General features: G+C 37.1%; 1 long non-coding RNA gene across 1 annotated transcript in view; it reads right to left on the bottom strand.

The window, feature by feature from the left end:
- LOC116630532 overlaps positions 1-15489 on the bottom strand; it is a 138115-nt gene extending 122626 nt beyond the window's left edge. The window contains exons 1-2 of the long non-coding RNA XR_004298980.1: positions 15242-15489; positions 7995-8090 (exon numbers count right to left, since the gene is read on the bottom strand). This is a non-coding gene — a long non-coding RNA (uncharacterized LOC116630532). The remainder of the gene's footprint in view (positions 1-7994; positions 8091-15241) is intronic.
- Between the last annotated feature and the right edge of the window lie 937 nt (positions 15490-16426).

Raw genomic sequence — 16426 nt, 5'->3', positions numbered from 1 at the left:
CCTCCTCCCTAGATGGTCCTAGAGACAGTGCACTCTGTTTTATTCACTCATATGCTCAGAGAAACTGTTTGCAAAATCCCAGTTAAGTAGTAATAGCAAGGTACATGTTGCATGTCTGGTGACTTTACATACCCATGTATGATGTATGCAAAGAGTAAAAGACACAACATGTAATTAGATTCCATTGCATCAACGGGACAAGGTAAATCGTAATCACGGCATCCTAAATATTCTATACATTTCGAGGCAATGAGCAGTTGAATCAGTATTTATCAGGCTTAGTCATACAAAATAAAGTTCAATTATCTATATAAGAAATATATTCTATGCCAAAAAGCAGAGATATAAATTAACCTGAAAGCATTTAAAGCAACTTGGTTGTCTAGGTGATACATTACAGCACATACAGCTAAGAGTTAGTTAAGCAGAGAGGAGCAGAACAAACTTACCCAAATACCAATGTTTCAATACTTATCTTTTCACAAATAACATACAGCCTGAGATGGTAAAATATCAATTTATCAATTAACTTTAATGAAGCTGATCAACAGAAGATGAAACCCTTCTATAAATAAAATTTTTAAAAATTATAAATTGACTTTTAAATTCCTAAAAATATTATTAGATATTATTTGACAAAGGCAAATATCATATATATTTGTGTTATATATATATAACATATATACATATATATGATATGTATATACATATGTATATTTGAGTTTGATATATATATGTCACATATGTAAATTATGAAGCTTACTAACAAAATAATACCTCTCCCTGAACTCACCACCCAAATTAAGATCTAGAGCATTTCCAACACCCCTTGTTTCTATCTGTGTCTTCTTATCCCCTCCTCTACAGAGTACCAACCATGGAGCCACCATCTAAAATTTTATATTTATCACTCCCTTGCCGTATTTTTTATTATCTTTATCACATACAATGCACAACTCCAGGCAACATGTACGTTTTGTTTCTCAGTTTTCTAAAATGGTATTATACTGTAGGCTGTCATCTTTGACTTACTTTTTCCACTCACAACTGTTTCTAAATTTCATACAAACTGGTACCTATAGCTGTTGTTTACTCATTTTTTACTGCTTAGAATATTCATTCTCTTGAAAACGGTCATTTGAATTGCTGCCAACTTTTTTTATTTTTGGTAACAGTGTTATGAATATCCTTGCCTATTGGTGGTCACATACAGGAATATTTTGGGGGTGGGGAATGGGTGCAGATTAGAAAGAGCATTGCTGAATCATTCGGTATATGAATGTTTAATCTTATAAAATGATTCAAATGTATTCCAACAATGGGTAAGAGTTGCCTTTGAGTCACATCCTTGCCATCAGTTACCATTTTACCAAAATACATTTAAATACAGGGGATGCATTAAATATATTAGACTTTGACTATGGCAGGAAATGGTAGGGAGCAGAATAAAAGTAGGGATTTAGACGAAAAAGAACTAAAAATGAACAAAAAGAGAGGACATTTTCACTTGCCAATAATAAAAATATGATATGAATTATATATATGTAAGTTATGTATATAAAATATAATTTAAGAATAGAAATGGGAACAATGATTCACTCAGACAAATGAAATAGAATTAAACACTAAGGAATAAAATTAATTTGGTTAACAACAAAAAACTAGGTTTATACTTATTTTCACAGCACTTGGAAGATATTTTCTATTCCCTATTGCATCCATTATTGCTGCTGGAAAACAACTGTTAGTCAAAGTCACTTCCCTTTGAGAATTGTCTTTTGTGTCTATTATCTTTCAAAATTGTCTTTTTTTTTTTCCATTTTGTGTTTTAAGTATTTGTTACTGTTTACTGTACCTTTCAGCAGTAACAGAAACGGTGCAGTCATCATTTCCCGAGATATTTCCTCTCTTTCATTTCATTTATTCTATCCTATGGGACTCAAACTAGATATATGCCAGGCCTTCTATTCTCAAAATAGCTTGATCTTGTTTTTATTTTTTCAATCCCCTTGCTTCCTTGTACCATATTATAATTTTTTCCGCTATTTCCCAGGTCACCGGTCTCTCTTCAGTTTTGTCTAATCTACAGTTCAACTATACATTGATTTAAAAAATATCATTTCAATAACTATATTTTTCTCTCTAAAAGCTTATTTTCGTTCTTCCAAATTTCCTGATCATTTTGAATAGTTTCTTGAAATTTTTCCTTTTTACAATTTTTTTTATTTAAACATCTCAGACATGGTTATTTTATATTTTATATATGATGATTCTGAAGAGTGACAGAATATGCTACCCCAAGATACGCTACTTTGGCATAAGGATTATTTCCAGTTAAAAGTACTTAAAAAACAGCAGATGTAAGAAGCGCATGCTCTTCTTTTCTTTTTGGAATAGTAGAGAAAACTGTCACATGAAAGATGCCTCCTTATACCAGGAGAAAAGAAACATTCTTTGATGGGGATTCCAAAGCCTAGACAATTCTTTATTAGCAGAGAGAATTCTTATTTCCTATTAGCCTCTCCATATATTTTAGCTACTTTTCCACAATTGCCTCTCTCTGTTCAAACTACAGATCTTCTTTTAATTACATGCAGTTATATCCTAATAAAGGTATCATACATAGAAAATGTTGTAAGTCACAAATGTGTTTAATACATTTAATTTACCAAACATCGCAGCTTACTCTAGCCTATTTTAAATGTGCTTAGTACACTTACATTAGCCTACAGTTGTGCAAAATCATCGAGTACAAAGCTATTTTATAATGAATTGATGAATATCTGATGTAGTTTATTGAATACTGCCCTGAAAGTGAAAAACAGAATGGCTGTCTGGGTTCAAAATGGTTCTAAGTATTCAGGTGTTCACCCCTGTGATCAGGAGGCTGACTGGGGGCTGGGCCTGCTGCCGCCCCAAATCACAAAACGGTATTGTACAGCATATTGCTAGCCCAGGAAAAGATCAAAATTCAAAATACAGTTTCTACTGAATGCTTATCTCTTTCACACCATCGTAAAGTTGAAAAATCATAACCCAAATCGTCATATGTAATGACTGTCTGTACTATAAAAGTATTTAGGTTTTGTCACTTCTCTGGGTCTTCCTTGCCTGATGTCATGTAAAACTTTTATCTGTATGCTTTTCTCCCATTAATGTGTCTTATGTCAATTAAATTCTCGGGCCCCACTGAAAACCCCAAGAAAGCAAATGTAAAGTTTTGCCTCTCCTACAATTCTAGTAGCTAAAGTTCTTGGTGCTCTTAAACTAGTACCTGTTTCCTTCTGACTCTCATTCATGGTCATTTGTGTTCTTGTGTGTTCGGTGCTCTTTGATCATAGGCCTGTAGGTAAACTTTATTAGTGATCTTCTGGAGTGGATGTGCATTTCCTCCTCCCAGGAATCAGGGGAGCTACCAAATGAGACCAATTTATCCACCTTCCCGGGTCCTGGCCTTAGTTAAGGAGCCTTAGGATTTCAATCTTGCCAACAGCTCCTGGTCCAGTCACCCGACCGCAGCACTGATGGCATTTACCCTTAGAGAAACCCACTCTCTGGGTGTGAAAGTCAGGCTCTAGTTCTGGTTTCGATCTCCTTTTCTCTGTCTTTGTTGTTTGTCTCCTTGGAGATGTCCTCAACTTCTGATTAATCCAGTAATATAATAAAACTATGTGTTATACAAGATCTAGTTCTGTTTTGTGTTCCTAAAGGCCATTCAAAGCCACTGATGGGAATGAAAATTGAACAAATTTGACTTTTATGGAGGTTAGGACACCTGATTTGTATTTCCAAGTAAAAATGATAGTTATATTATTTGGGATAATTTTTTTTAAGGGCCATTCTTTTTTTAAAGATTTTATTTATTTATTTGAGTGAGAGAAAGAGAGAGAGAGAGAGCCAGCACAAGGGGTGGGGAAGGGCAGGTAGAGGGAGAAGCAGGCTTCCCGCAGTGCAGAGAGCCCGATGCGGGGGCTCGATCCCAGCACCCTGGGATCATGACCAGAGCCAAAGGCGGACGCTTAACGAACTGAGCCACCCAGGCACCCCTTATTTGAGTTAATTTTAAAGTCTATAACTACAGTACAAAATCATCCTTGAAAATTAAACTGATATTATTGTCAAATAATATTTAATTTTTTTTGTAAAGGCTTAGAACTAAACAAGGACTCTCATTCTGTAAAGTACCAGAGCTCCTTAAAGCACATGTTGAAAGTTCTTAAGAAAAATCACCTCAGGCAGCATTTTTCTTCCTCCCAAGAGTTTGGTCGGTGTGTCTTTGCCTGTGGTCTTAACCTTATACTAATTCCCAAAGTCAGATATTGCCTGACCGACGCAGGATTCGTTGAGCTCCAGCTCTAGATAGTGGATTTCAGTAAAAAGGGTCAGAACTCTTATAATATTCGTAATCTCTGAGTCCTTACTTACACATGGGGGCTAATCATTGCAGTGTAGAGCATGGGAATCACAATTCACTAACTCCAGTATATAGGAAATAGCCATTTTTAATCTTTTTTAAAAATAAAATGGATTCTATGCCTTCACACATGGCTGGTGGGAAATTCTCATTCAGTCATTACTAGGGCCCCTTTCTCTCTCACGGTCTCAGTGAAATATGTTCGGGGAAGGAAGCCAGACCCACTAACATTTGTACCATAGCAGTCATGCCAAAAATGTTACTGCATATGTGTGAAGAGGTTTTTGAGATCTAGCAACTGTTTTCACGGTTTGCTTGGAGTACGAATACTGTACTGACACTGGGATTTCTGATGTTTAGCTTCATTAATCTCTCTTTATGAACTTTACCTTCGGTGTCTCCTCCTTACTTATTATTAAGTAAGAGGAAATACCTTTGTCTTTTCTCTTGATCTTTCAAATTTTCGTTCTCTACTTACACTCATGAGCATTTTACTTAATCACTTTATCCCAAGACTTTTAAGACATCCAAGAAAGGCTTTAAGGCGAGAAAGGATGTATCCTCTAAATGGCTTTTACTCTTGGCCCAGCAATGCAACTTCCCTTGAGACTGTGAAATAGTAAAGATCTTGGATACCTCAATGAAGCAAAGGCAGAGGGGAATCACAGAGAGAAAAGACAGAAGTGATTATCTTGCCACAATAATTACTGCTAATATTTAATTTTTTCTTTAAAGCCTGGTACATTCCAGATATGAAGCTAAAAAACTTACTATACAGTAATTATCTCATTTAATCCTCACAGCAACTTTATGATAGAGCTACCATTATTCTGTTTTATAAAACGCTAAAGAGAGTTTATTATCTTTTTATTTTCTTAAGACTTATTTATTTATTTTAGAGAGTGAGAGCATAGGGAGGGGAGGGCCAGAGGGAGAGGGAGAGACAGTCTTAAGCAGGCTGCGCTGTGTGAGAGCCCGACGCACAACTCAGTCTCACAACCCTGAGATCACAACCCTGAGGACACGATCTGAGCCAAAACCAAGAGTCGGATGCTTAAAGGACTGTGCCACCCAGTGCCCCACACTAAAGAGAATTTAAATCACAGCCCCTGATCTGAAACTGAAGAGCCAGGATTTAAACCTCCGTGATCCCACAGTAAACTGTATTGCCTTTGGTCACTGATTAGGTTTCTAGTTTCTCTTTTAGTGATACCTAAATTACCAATCTAGGAATCCCAATTAGCTTTGGTTGCCTATATTTCTTCTGACAGTTTTCTCCGAGGATATTGAGTCCTCCTAATATTGAACCTCAGACTGAGGAATGGAAATCTCACTATCTTTTTGTTGACAGATTTCTCTAAGGCCAACAACCTCCAATCACAGACAGCCATGCCCCAGAATGCCCTAAAGTCATGCTCTATAAATCTGGAACAACTTGTTGCTATTGCCCTAAACTCCTACGTGAGAAGCTGAGGTGGTGGCATGTGGGGTTTGTCAGTCCCATCAGTATGGCTATATTTTGTACCTGTCTCTTCTCCCATTCCTGCTCTTTACTAGACACCTGGCACAACCCACCAGATGCCGAGGTATGACTAACTGAACGTTTAGTCTGTAGTAAATGGAGAGGTACTTTAACAGCAAAAACCACTTCGGTCAATGAGTAAATATTTATACTATATAAGTATTTGGTCTTTGGTGCCATATGTATAATTAAAACTAACTTAAAAATATACTTCTATTTAGTCAAGCAAAGCTTACAGAGGGAATTGGCATGAATTTTTTTTACTTAAAAATGTGTAAAACATACACAGTAATAGTTTCTGACGGTATAGAACAGCTTGCTCATTAAAATTTCATGTTTTCTTAGAATGGAAGGAGCGATAAGAAGATTTTCAGAATGTCTAATCATCCTGGAGAACACTATCCCAGTTCTATTCATTTTGCAAATGCTAAAATAGGGTAGATTATGCAGAAATTAAAAAGCAAGAACATTCTACATTTAAAAAATTGGTAGGTAGTGTCACTATAAATTATATATTACAATAGGAAGGTTCGTGGTATAAACAAATTTTGATATTATGATAAAAGATGTATTGGCTATATCACTGATGTATTGAACAATCTTACATGTTTACTGCTTCACCTGGATAAAAAGATAAGTACCAGTGTTAAAAGGAATAATTCTCTTTCACACGCATAAACTGTTGTCAAACCCAGAAAGCGAAATGTACAGTGTTTTCTTAAAGTCTGGAAACTTGGGCTAAAATTGGTATTATTAGGTAGATGGTCACAAATACATCAAGTATTTTATAAGATAATCCAAAAGACAGCATCTGTTTGACTTGTTCAATAGTGGTCTATACTAATCTTTGATCTATTAAAAAATTACATTTTAATTACTTAAATGACATTAGAGTACAGTACATTCTCCTAATCTGTTTCACAGAGGAGAAACTGAAGATTTCAAAAATTAAATACCTTAAAAGGTTATTTACCTGTAACCCAGAAAAGCATAAGAAAACATAAAACAAACTAAAAAAGTACAAAGTTCTTACAAATCCCTAACATTATTATTGGTGTGGGGAGTGGTAATGCATATGTTTAGTAAGAATAAGTGCCTTCAAAACATAATATATTTACCTATACCAGCATCACTTCCTCAGTTGTAATGATGTGTTTACATGTCTGTTTGCACCTGCTTCTTTAAGGTAGGCTACCAAGTTTTGGGTATCATCGCAATTTAAGTGCCAAGATGTTCTGTATAGTCACCTGGTGTTTGGAGTCATTTTTTTTTTTTTTTAAGATTTTATTTATTTGACAGAGAGAGAGAGAGACAGCGAGAGAGGGAACACAAGCAGGGGGAGTGGGAGAGGGAGAAGCAGGCTCCCCACGGAGCAAGGAGCCCAATGCAGGGCTCGATCCCAGGACCCCGGGATCATGACCTGAGCCAAAGGCAGACACTTAACGACTGAGCCACCCAGGCACCCCTGGAGTCATTTTATATATATTATTTGCAAAGGAGTGGGGCAAATGGCATAATAACTTTATCTTCATCAATAGGGTCAAAATATCACATGACTACTGCCCTATACTTTTGAAAAAAAGATGAGTAAGACATTGAATAAATAAATGATGTTTCAACTGTGATTTTCAAATTGCTTCCTATTAATAGTATTTGAAAGATAATTGTTTCCTTTAAATGCCTCCAAAATAATAATTACAAAAATCCTAAGAAATAAAATACAGTTATTAAAAACCCTATTTAAAATATATGAAAGTGCTCAGACTACCAAAGTATGAATACAATGTAATGTAAATGTAAATGTACTATAATAAAATTATAGATATATTATATATGTAAGCTTATATGTTTAGAATAATAGAAGAGAAATGTATCAAAATATTACTGATAGATCTCTAGTGATATTATAGGTAATTGTCTTTCTTGTATTTTCCGTATTTTTAAACTAATAAATTGTAGTATTTAAATGGAAAACTAAATGTTATTTTTACCATATTTTAGATTAAACTCTTTTTAGATTAAACTTTTAGATTAAACTCATTTAGATTAACATCTTACCATTCATGTTTTTTCCATGTACTTCACAATATCAATCTCCATTATTTTCACCACAGAATATGCTAGGATTATTATCCCTTGTTGGTTTAGGATATTCTGTAACAGAGAAATTTAATGATTATTTCATGATTACACTATAAACTTATATCCAATATTACATTATAGATTTATATCCACCATGGTTACACTTTAGACTTTCTTCCAAAGCAGAACAAATTGGAAAACTTTGATTTCATCATCAAATTTTAGGGATAATATGTTCTAAAGTGTTACTCATTGTATGATTTCAAGGGAAAATTTATGTTCGAAAAGAAGCAAAACTATTTTTGTTAAAGTACCTGTACACCCACATTTTACTTATGAAAATTAAGATGTTGAAAATTTTCTATTCTTCAGAGTTGATTTATTATATATAAAATATTGAAAACTGAGGGACGCCTGGGTGGCTCAGTCGTTAAGCGTCTGCCTTCGGCTCAGGTCATGATCCCCAGTCCTGGGATCGAGCCCCGCATCGGGCTCCCTGCTCGGCAGGAAGCCTGCTTCTCCCTCTCCCACTCCCCCTACTTGTGTTCCCTCTCTCACTGTGTCTCTCTCTGTCAAATAAATAAATAAAACATTGAAAACTAACATAAAGCGCAAATCTAATTCTGCACTCAAAACGTAACTAACAAATAGGCTTCTGGGAAGACTGTGGAGTCTTAGTCTTAGGAGGACCCTAAGCTCGCCTCCTCACATGGATACAAGCAGGTAACACTCACGTCAGCTTAAATATCCCAGAAAGAGACCCAAAGACTGGCAGAATGAACTCCATAACTGAAAGTAGAGAAGAGGCCACATTGAAAAGTTAGGAAACATGGAGATAGGATTGGAGAACTAAAGGGACTGCAGCCATCACAGGATGGAGCCAGGAGTGCAGTAAAGGGCAAGAAATAGATGATCACAGTGGGGGCCCCACACAGGGAAAACAAACCCCCATAAAAATTGGCTGTGAAAGCAAGAGAGGATGAATTTCATGAGTTCTTACAAGCAGTGGGACTTAAAGCCTGAAATTCTTAAAATCAGTGTGCTTGGCTCTGGAAGAGCCCTGAGGGCATCAGGGAGCTGAGGCCCTGCCCTGAAAGACGCAGCACTGCAGGCAGTCTGAGCAGATCAGCAGGACACCTCCAGGAACAAAGGAACTGGCAGGTACCACTGCCCTCCAATGCCCCTCAGCACAAACACTTGGCCATCTGTGGGAACCAGCACTGCGCCCACACTCAGTACCTAACTTGCTTGCACCAAGCCCCACCCCCCTGCTCTTCAGCACCTCTGCCCTTTCCAGTCATTTTTGCATCAGTCCCAGAGCTGCAGGGCCCCTCCCCTCGAAGCCCAACACAAACCTTGCCCCCGTCGTCCCCTGACCAGTGCCTTTTCCAGGGCCTAGGTCTTGGCAGCTGCCGCAGCAGTGCCAACCTTTTCAGAAGCCTGAGGAGCACCTTGTTAAACAAGTGTGGGACCCATGCACCCACCTTTGCAGCTCCACTTGGGCTGGCCAGTCCTGACCCAGCAGCTCCAGGTCTCAATTAACAAGTAGACCAGCGTGTACCTTGTTAAAACACACCCTACACCTGGCAGGGACCAAACACTGCTGACAGCAGGCAAAGAGAGCCACTGCAGACACCTGAACCGAAGGGAAAAGAGGCAAGAACACAACAAGGCACACACAATGCACGTAGTAGATACTCCCTGAAGCACCAGTTCCTGGGGAATGGAGGACACTGCACTGCAGGACATTGCAGATCCCTTCTTCATAAGGCCACTGCCTTTAAGAGCAGGAGACAGAGCTGAGTTCCCTAACATGCAAAAACAGACCCAGAGAAAAAATGAGAGACAGAGATATATGTCCTAGAGGAAAGAAGAAAACCAAACCACAGCAAGGGACCTAAGCAAAATGGATAGAAGCAATATGCTTAGGGATGCCTGGGTGGCTCAGTCGGTTAAGCGTCTGCCTTCGGCTCAGGTCGTGATCCCAGGGTCCTGGGATTGAGTCCCGCATCGGGCTCCCTGCTCCGCGGGGAGCCTGCTTCTCCCTCTGCCTCTGCCTCTGTCTCTCTCTCTCTGTCTCTCATGAATAAATAAATAAAATCTTTAAAAAAAAAAAAAAAGAAGCAATATGCTTAATAGAGAATTTAAAGTAATGATCATTAAGATACTCACGGGACATGAGAAAAGAGTAAAGGACATCAGCGAGATCCTTAACAAAAAAGATAAAGAATCAGAGATGAAGAACACAATAAATTAAATTAAAAATACACTTGATGCAATAAAATAGTAGGCTAGTTGAAGCTGAGAAGTGAATTAATGACCTGGAAGACAGAGTAATGGAAACTAACCAACCTGAGCAAATGGGAGGAAAAAACATGTAAATTGATAATAGTCTTAGGGAACTTAGTCAAGTATAATAATATTTGCATTATCAGGATCCCAAAGGAAGAAGAGAAAAGGGCGCAGAAATTTTACTTGAGGAAATAGTAGCTGAAAACTTCCCTAATCTGGGGAAGGAAACAGATATCCGGATCCAGGAGGCATGAGATCCACCCTCCACCCCCGCCCCCCCCCAAAAAAATTCAACCCAAGGAGAGCCATTCCAAGGCACATAGTATTAAAATGGCAAAAAGTAGTGAAAAAGAAAGAACCTTACAAGCAACAAGAGAAAAGAAGACTCCATTAAAAAGCTACTCGAAGTGATCAATGAATTCAGTAAAATGTTAGGATACAAAGTCAATGTACAGAAATCTGCTTCATTTCTACATACTAATAATGAAGGAGCAGAAAGAGAAACTAAGAAAATTCTAATTACAATTGCACCAAAAATAATAAAGTACTTAGGAATAAACTTAACCAAATTGGTGAAAGACCTGTGCTCTGAAAACTATAAAGCACTGATGAAAGAAACTGAAGATGACACAAATGGAATCCATGCTCATTGATTGAAGGACAAATATTGTTAAAATGTCTATTCTATCCAAAGCAATCTACACATTTAATACAATCCTTATCAAAATACCAACAGCATTTTTGCAGTGCTAGAACAAACAATCCTAAAATTTATAAGGAACCACCAAAGACCCTGAATAGCCAAAGCAATTTTGAAAAAGAAAAGCAAAGCTCGAGGTATCATGATTCCAGACTTCAAGTTATATTACAAAACTGTAGTAATCAAAACAGTATGGTGCTGGCACAAAAACAGGTACATAGATCAATAGAAAACTCAGAAATAAACCCACAATTATATGGTCAATTAATCTTTGACAAAGCAGGAAAGAATATCTAATGGGAAAAAGACAATCTCTTCAATAAATAGTATTGGAATAATTGGACAGCTACATGCCAGCAAATGGAACTGGACCATTCTCTTACACCATACATCAAAATAAATTCAAAATGCATTAAAGACCTAAATGTGAGATTTGAAAACATTAAAATTCTAGGGGAGAGCACAGGCAATAATGTCTCTAACATCGGCTGTACAACTTTTTTCTAGATAAGTCTCCTGAGGCAAGGAAAACAAAAGCAAAACTGAACTATTGGGACTTCATCAAAATAAAAAACTTCTGCACAGCAAAGGAAACAATCAATAATATTAAAAGGCACTCTACTGAATGGGAGAAGATATTTGCAAACAACATATCCAATAAAAGGTTGGTATCAAAATATATAAAGAAATGATACAACTCAACACCCAAGAAACAAATAACCCAACTAAAAAATGGGAAGAAGACATGAACAGACGTTTCTCCAAAGAAGACATATACATGGCCAACAGACACATGAGAAGATGCTTGACATCACTAATTATCTGGGAAATAAAAACCAAAACTAATGAGATATCACCTTACACCTGTCAGAATGGCTAAAATAAAAAACACAGGAAACAACAAATACAGGTAAAGGTGTGGAGAAAAAGGAACCCTATGCACTGATGGGAATACAAACCGGCACAGCCATTGTGGAAAACAGTATGCGGGTTCCTCAAAAAGTTACAAACAGTACTACCCTATGATCCAGTAATCACATTAGTGGGTATTTATCAAAAAAATTCAAAAATATTAATTCAACGGATACATGCACCCTTATGTTTATAGCAGCATTATTTATAATAGCCAAATTATGGAAGCAGCCCAAGTGTCCATCAATAGATGAATGGATAGAAAAGAAGGTGTGTGTGTGTGTGTGTGTGTGTGTGTGTGTGTGTGTGTGTATAATGGAATTTTATTCAGCCATAAAGAAGAATGAAAGCCTGCCATTTGTGACAACATGGATAGAGCTAGAGAGTATAATGGTAAGTGAAGTCAGTGAGTCAGAGAAAGACAAATACTATCTGATTGCACTCATGTGTGGAATTTAAGAAACAAAACAAAGGAGCAAAGAAAAGAAAAAGAGAGAGGGAGAGATCAACCAAGAAATAGACTCTTAACTATAGAGAATCAACTCATGGTTACCAGAGTGGGGGGGAGGGATGAGGGAAATAGGTGATGGGGATTAAGGAGCTCACTTGTGATGAGCACCTGACGATGTATGGAATTGTTAAATCACTATATTGTACACCTGAAACTAATATAACACTGTATGTTAACTACACTTGAATTAAAATAAAAACTTGAGGAAAAATAAATAAAAGTGTGATATAAAATGGTTAATACAAACACACTGTTAATTCTGATACATCATACAATTTTAAAAATGTAAGCACTTAGTCTTATCAAGTTAATGCCATAAAAATAGGTATTTTCAGATTTTTGGTGACTGATTCTTTAAATCTCTAAGGTTAGTATTTTCTTATTGTAAATCTTTCTTAATCACGACTTTTTTTAGGAGAACAAAGAATGTAAATATATATGAAACATGAAACTTAACATGTGGTTCAAATATTGTAATCCCAAATGAATTACTAAAAGAAAGATGTGATAGAATTATTTAGAGTTGCATGAAAGTGAGGCTTAAACATTGTGTAATTTAATCATATTCTCTAATATTTTAAGAAGCTTAGCTTTATACATTCTACAAAGTAATTTTGCCTAGACTAAGGAAACAGCTCTTTTTGTCAAAATTCTCTTCATTAAAATTAAGTGATTAGATATGTTAGTTGTCTTGGTTCTGAGACTTCATTAGAGTTTTATTAAAATTAAAGCAAAAAAACCCCATTCTTTATTATTCTTATTACTTGAAATTATCTATCCACTGGGTAGAATGTATACAGAAATTTACAGCATACAAAATTTAGCATGAGATACAAAACAGCAATGGCTAAACAAGCATAAGAGTCCGGGTTGATGAGTGTCAGAGACTAAGATTTCTTTCTTCTGTTACTCTGCCGTCCCCAGGGTGGGCTCCTCCTTCTCAGTGGCAAAATGACTCACCACCGCATCCACAGTCTAGCCTTAAAAAAGTGGGTGCAGCAGGCAGTCTGGAGTACAGTGATTCTGGGCGTCCTGGAAATTGCTCACATTACCTTTTAATGTATTTCATTGGCCATAATTTAATCTCAGAGCTACAGCTAGCTACCAGGGAGACTAGGAAATGGAGTCTCTATTCTGGGTGGCTATGGGACCAATTAAAAATAAGGAACTCTTGTCTCTACCAAAGAAGGGAAAAATATATACCAGAAGAAACCTTACTAGGTTTCTTACTAGCCTCTGCTGTAGTCATATTTGCATAAATTCTAAAAGTCTAGTCCTTGAAAATTTGTAATGGTTAAAAGAATACTGAAACATAGAATCTTTTTCTTAATTTAGACACTATACTTGTACTAGACTGAGCATTACTATTTTGACTTTTATTCAGTATGGAATCTGCTTGTCATAGCATCAAATTTAGGTGTCAGTTTGGAACCTTTTCCAAATTTAAGATTTCCAAATTTCCCAATTTTCCAGTGTAAGAGGGAGGCCCCAAATAAAACAAGACAGCTAAATGTTGTTCATTTGCTACAGCAAAGACTCAACCAAGTACAAAAACCCTGGTGAGTCTTGCCCAGTGGGAAAAGTATATCAGAAGGAATCAGTTACTAAAAGTATTAGTATTAATATTATTTTTAAAAGAGTTAATATTTAGATTTAGTCGCATGTTACATCTTTGATTACTTGTTTTTTACATTTCAATCCTTCTTTCTAGAATTATTTTCCTTCCACCTAAAATACGTATTTTGGAATTTCCATTAAACTATTTCTTTGTGGTAGATTTCTTATGTGTGAAATGTATCTTGCCTTTATTCTTGATAGTTTTGTGGATATGGAGTTCTAGTTTGACAGTTATTTTCTCTCAGTCCATTGAAGATGTTATTCCTTTAGTTTCTATTGGCTCTCCAAGTTGCTATTACAAACAAAAATTAGAATCAGACCTATAAATGCATAAGACAAGCTGATGGCTGCCAAAGGGCCGAGGGTCAGAGAAAGGGAAAAATGGGTGAAGTGGAGTGGGAGATACAGACTTGCAGTTATAGAATGGATAAGTCATGAGAATAAAAGGTACAGCTAGGGAATATGGTCTATCGTATTGTAATAGCCTTGAATGATGACAGATGATAGCTACACACACTTGTGGTGAGCATAGCATAATGTATAGGAATATTGAATCACTACCTTGTACACCTGAAACTAATGTAACATTGTGTGTCAACTATACTCAAATAATTTTTTTTAAGTTTAAAAAAAAAAGCTTCTGTTTGAAAATCAGCGAGCTAATGATTGTTCCTTTTAGGTAGTCTGAATCTTCTAAGTATTAAATTCTTAAGACCACAAATAAAACTGTTATTGGATGCAGATTTAGAATAATCTTTATAGTTATATTACACTCCTCTGAACTGTAACCTATAGTATAAGTAATAATAATACAGGCATACCTCCAAGATATTGCAAGTTGGGTTCCACACTACCACTTCAAGTAAATCAGGTCAAATGAATTGTTTTGGTTTCCCAGTACATATAAAAGTTATGTTTACACTCTCCTGTAGTCTATTAAGTGTGCAATAGGATTATGTCTAAAAAAAACTGAAAATGAAAAATGTGTAAAAGATTGTGAGAATTACAAATTGTGACAGGGAGACACAAATGAGCAAATGCTGTTGGAAAAATGGCGCGGAGAGAGGTGCTCCAGGCCCGGTTGCCACAAACCTTTAATTTGTAAAACACGCAATACCTGCAAAGTGCAATAAAGCAAAGGGCAATAAAACCAGGTCTGCCTGCAGTAACTAACATCTGTTTAGCGCTTACCTTGTGCCTGACACGTGGTAAACACACCCCTCCTTAATTGCCTCATTCAGCTCTCACAGTAATCTTTGGCGGTAGGTACTCTTCTTATCTCCGTTTTGCGTGAGGAATGAGACTCAGGAAAGTTAGATAACGTCTGTCAGATCACACAGCCAGGAGCGAGAGGGGAGGAGAGAACAAACTGAGGTCAGTGGGAGTAACACCACCCTGGCTCAGGTGAAAATAACTTGCAGTCTGAGTGTAGACGGTGCAGCGACTTGCAGCCCATTGGGTTACGCTGGAACTACATTTCCCAGAATCCCTCTCCTCCTTGCTTCCCGGAGAGTGTCAGCAGAGGGAAAGAGTTGCGGGAAATTTAGGTGGGAGTGAGAAAAGAGCCGTTACTCTCTGAAAGTCATCCAGTTACTGGGGTGGGAATCCAACACAGAGGTGCCCGCCAGTGCATTCAGGCTTGCCCAGGCCCTTGCTTGATGTCCCACTCTCCAGCCCTGGGGACAAACAGTGACGCCAGCCACAGCTCCCACCCCAAGGGATGCAGAGGCAACAGCCGTGCTGAGATTTTTTCCTCCTTTCACCACCCTTGTCCTGCTCCCTGAGCTGCACAAGCCCACTTCCCAGCTTCCCTTGCCAGCGTCCACCCTTCCATTTGTGCCCCAACTCAGGGGAGCTGGCCTCCAAATCCTCTTTCCAGACCCACAAATATGTATGGTCTAACTCCTTTAACAAATCTCTATTCCATAATAACTGCAATGATTCCATATCCTTAACTGAACCATGACTAAACCTGGAGGTGATACAGTGTTAAAATACTGCCCGAGTGGTGTCTTTAAAAAAAAAAAAGAAACTCCCTTGTGTGTGTTCCTTGAAATGTAGATTTTGGGGTCCCTGTCTTAGATATTTTGATTACTAGGCAGGGTTAGATTCCGACTTTCATAGGCCCTAGGCATCTCTGCCTTCAGTGTACCCCTTTATCCATAAAAAATATTAAACATATTTTACGAATGTGTTGGTATAAAGACAAATACAATCCAAGCTGAATTATATCTATTTTTTCTTCTAATTTTAAAGAAGAGTAAACATTTTCTTGGATCCTAAAAGTATTGTGGATCCTAGACGCTGTGTCTACTGTGGCTAATGTCCAAGCTGACCCTGTTAGTAGGTTTGGAGAGGGGCCAGGAATATGAATTT

Source organism: Phoca vitulina, unplaced genomic scaffold, assembly GCF_004348235.1.
Source record: "Phoca vitulina isolate PV1807 unplaced genomic scaffold, GSC_HSeal_1.0 scaffold4, whole genome shotgun sequence".
NCBI classification, from domain to species: domain Eukaryota; kingdom Metazoa; phylum Chordata; class Mammalia; order Carnivora; family Phocidae; genus Phoca; species Phoca vitulina.
Note: the sequence above shows the minus strand (reverse complement) of the source record. Positions and strands in the feature narration are given on the sequence as shown.